We start from the raw sequence: 4,591 nt of genomic DNA on the forward strand, positions 1-4,591 counted from the left end.
CCAAAGGATATTTTTGAATGAAATTATTTCTAAATCTTCACTCTGATATTTTGATAACATGTTATGTTCTGCATTTTGATTTCTGTAAATGCTTATGTTTACACACTGGTATATGTTCTCTGCTTACTGAGTTGTTGTTAACTCACCCCTTATCTCTATATATTTTTCAGATAATTGAGATGGTTCAGTTGGAGTACAAGAGTAGGAAGTTTTAGCAAGGTGTGATGAACGAAGTAAAATAAGTGCCTGAGGGTACAAGTGCTTATTTGAGAGTCGTAGTTAGTAAACTGTTTTTTATTTTTCGGGTATTTTGATTTGATGAGTTAAGGATAATTTCGAGTTTTGGAGAGTTTTTAATTTATGTTATTGAGATTTTCTTTATTGTCCCCATGGAGGAACTTAGATATTTGGATTGATTGAATGGATTAATATTTTATGGTGAGGTTGTCATCCATCCTTCTCTCCAAAGCCGAGCACCATCCCTTCCCCGCTCAAAATTGGCAGGGCACTGTATAGTTGGTGGCCTGCTGTAGTTTCTTTGATGTTGACCGGCCTACCATGTTCCATTGTTGTCGTCCAAGGCGGGCCCCTCATCTTTTTGCTTTAGCTCTTGGACGTAGCATTCCCTCACCGATACCTGCTCTCCTCAGACTTCCCCCACTCCCTAAGAGTTGGAAAATTCATTTTGAGGTGGCAAGTCGACGTGACGACCCTTAAGCTGTTGAGGGTAGGTCTCCCGATGATAGCATTGTATGTCAACGGAGTTTTTACCACTTGGAAGTCGACCATAACAAGAGCTACTCCCCACTAGGACATATAACGTGATGGTTCCCACCGGCTGGACAATACTTTCGGAGAAACCTTTTAAGGGCATGGGGGTGGGTAGTAGCTGGGAGGCCTCAATACCCATCTTGACGAAGGCTTCCCAGGACAGGATGTCCGTGGAGCTCCCGTTGTCAATGAGAATTCTGCGGGTGGTGAAGTTGGTGACGAGCATTGTGACTACTAGGGCGTCATCGTGGGGGTACAAAACCCCTTCTTCGTGAATGAGATTATCGGAGTAGGGTCACCCCTTCTTTGTTTGGCGGGATGATACTCAGCTAAGTAAACCTTGTAGTATCGAGCCTGCCTGGCATGTGCTTTCCTACTTGATGAGGTGATGCCCCCACCCACGAGCCCTCCATCTATGGTTCGAATTTCCCCGAGGGGCTATTGGCTTGGGGGCGAGTGGGGGAGAACTGGCAGTGCCCCTTTATTGCCAGTTGTTGAGAGTTGTTTGCTCGTCTGTGCTGGTCACCACGGTCTTGACTCCTTTCCCTCGATCTTCTCATTCTCTCTTGCTCTTGTCTTCTGGTCGAGGTGCAGTGGCGCCTTTGCTGTTCTGTATATTCCTTCCTTCCTCCAGGGCAGAAGTAGTGTAACGTCCCGTTCCCGAAGGTTCTGAGAGTTAACTCCTATTACTCAAGAACATCTCCAATAATCAATAATAAATAAACAAAAATTCCACAAAATACTTAACTTGTTCGATCCAAAAAATCGTGATCCTCCATAGAAATACTAAAAAAAAAAAAAACCTCAATAAAATAAACTAACATCTCCACAAAAACTCAAATTAGTCATAACTTGAGGTACTGAAATAACCGCTAGAGATAAAACTACTAAATATGATCCTCCAAAATACTTGCACCCTTAGCACTCATTCATCTATGATCATAAGACTTTTCCAATACTTCATACTCTTGTTCTCCAGTTGAACCATAAAAATATCTAAAAAATGTTATGGAGATAAGGGTGAGTTATCAACAACTCAGTAAGTAGAGAACATATGCTAGTATGTAAACATGAGCATTTTCACAAAGTTCAAAATGCAGAAACAAAACATTTCAGTTTCAATATGTAAATCTCAAAAATATATATTATCAGAAAATCAGAGTGACATTTCAAATATTTCATATTCAGAAACCAACTTTTCATATTCAAAGACTCATTTGGCACAACATGACTGAATATTTTCATCTTTTCATATCATATCAGAGCATCATATTAGAACAGAGGTCATGTTTAACCCCATGGCAGGGTTGTACATTCTGCGGAAAGTCAAGTAGAACATAAATCACTTTGTTATTAAAGCGATTGCACTCACAACAGAAAACCACTATTATATCCTGTGGCGGGCCATAGGTCATTATTGTATCCCATGATAGGGCCAGAGGTCACTATTGTATCCTGTGATAGGGCCAAAGATCACTATTACATCCTATGACAGAGCCAGAGGTCACTATTATACCCGTGATAGGGTCACATATCAGAGCAAAACAGAATCAGAATCACCATATCAGAGTCAGAACAGAATCAGAAAGTCATGTCAAAAGTTTTTCAGATGCCACATCATATCAAAGCAGAATACTGAAATTCAGATCATTTAACATGTTCGAAATAAATAGAATCAAAACATCTTCATTTATTCATGGTAAAAACTTTTAGATTTTCATATTCGCTCATATTTTTCTGAGTTTAATAATAGAATGCCAAAAATAAGCTAATGTTTACACCAGTCATGTTAGAAAATACTTTATTCTTATACAGAATTTTATGAGTAATGTAGAACAAATAACTGAAGTCGTTCCAGATTTCTTTTCATAACAAAACATACATATTTTCCAAAAGGGACCTCAGTTCATTTTATTTTATGCAAAGTCTAGCATAGGAACCCCGTTTACCTGGACTTCTTACATTTTCAGAATTTTTCTCAAAAAATGTCAAGTGAACTATAAATCTTCACTATAAAATAATCACGTAGTTCCATAAATTTCTAATCAATCACAAGTTTAAACCATTGAAGCCAAACTTCTAAAATATCTATTTTAATTCTTCAATACCTAAAAAAATTTCCATAACCATAAAATATCCCTTAATTCTAAAATATTCTCATTTTCTAAATTTTCTTGATATCAATCAACACTTAAGATAAGTACTAGTAAAAATTTCGTTAAATAAAAAATAGCTTTAATCATATTTAAAATGTTAAAAATAAAATTACACTCTTACTATAAAAATAATTTGCTACCCATAATACATTTTAAAAATCCTATTTATTTTCTATACAATTTCTTATACTTCCCACAAAGACTGCATATAAACATAATTCCAAACAGAAACCATCAATAATAAGGGCAAAATTGTAATTTCATATCAAAATAATATGTAAAATTAAATTTACGTAGCCTCTGTAACACTTAGTTATAAGAAAAATGTTTTCATGTCTTACGTAGTGCAACAGTTGGTGAGGCAGAGGTGCGGGATAATCACCGAGAAGGGAGGAGCTGCGTGCCGTGCGGTGAAGAAGGATGCTGTCCTGGTGGCGTCGTACTGAGAGAAAAAGAGACGAGTGAGAGAGAGAGAGAGAGAGATTGAGAGGATCACGGTGTGAGGGAGAGATATGTTACCGAGATGGAAGGTGGTGGTTTGAGCTGGCGGTAGTGCAGCAAGGTTGCAGGGTGTAGCAAGATCGGGTTGTGGCTAGGGTTGATAAACAGTCCGGTCGGACCGAACGGACCGACCGTTTCGGTTCGGACCGGACCGAGACTTAGACCGGTCTGGTCTGGTCCACATTTTAGAGGTCTGAAAAGTTTCGGTCCGGTCCATGGTCTAGGGTTTTTCCAGACCGAACCGAATGGAAAATATATATATATATACATATTTTATATATAATAATTGTACAATTAACAATATAAAATTTTAAATATATTATTAATACTTGTTAATAGTCTATAAATTAACAATATTTATATATATATTCATCTAACCTATCACTATTAACAATATAAAATTTTAAATATGTTATTAACACCTGTTAATATTCTATGAATTAACTAATATATAATATCAATTAGTTAATTATATAGTAATTATATAAATTAGTAATATAATTTTCATATAATTTATTATCATTGACCATATAAAATATTTTTTTATTGAATTTATTACATAATCCACATTAATAAGTCACCTAATTTAATTTAGTATTTTAAATAATTTTTTTTATTAATTATTTAAAAAAATAAAAAAAATTAGGTCGGACCAGACCGGAATGATAGCTATTGGTCTGGTCCGGTCCCTTTGGGTGTTCGGTCTGGTCTGGTCTGAAAAAATGATGGACAGAAAATATTCGGTCCATCGCCGGACTGGACCATTTTCACCCCTAGTTGTGGCCGTTTCCATCAAGAACGTTGGCTGAGCGCGTGCTTGGGAAAGAGGGTTTTGCTATGGAAGTGCTTTGTTTCTTGGTGCAAGAATAGAGCAGTTTCGGCTTCTTTAGGTGGTTTATCTGCGGGTTGTGTGGCTTCTAGTGGAGGCTTGCAGTGGTTGGTTTTGCTTCGAGGATACTAACTTCCGTCGTGCAAGGGGCCAGTCATGTGGGTTGCATCGTGGAAGAGCTCGGTAGTGGGATTGCCCTTCGGTGGTGGTTGTGCGGTTTCTCGTGGGGCTTGGGCAGTGCTTGGCGGAAGCTCTAGGCTTTGGAGGAGGAAGACGAGGGTGCAGGGGCAACGATTGCTAGCGTGAAGCCATGGAGCAACTATGGCAACCCTAG

This window comes from Juglans microcarpa x Juglans regia, chromosome 2S (assembly GCF_004785595.1).
Source record: "Juglans microcarpa x Juglans regia isolate MS1-56 chromosome 2S, Jm3101_v1.0, whole genome shotgun sequence".
NCBI classification, from domain to species: Eukaryota; Viridiplantae; Streptophyta; class Magnoliopsida; order Fagales; family Juglandaceae; genus Juglans; species Juglans microcarpa x Juglans regia.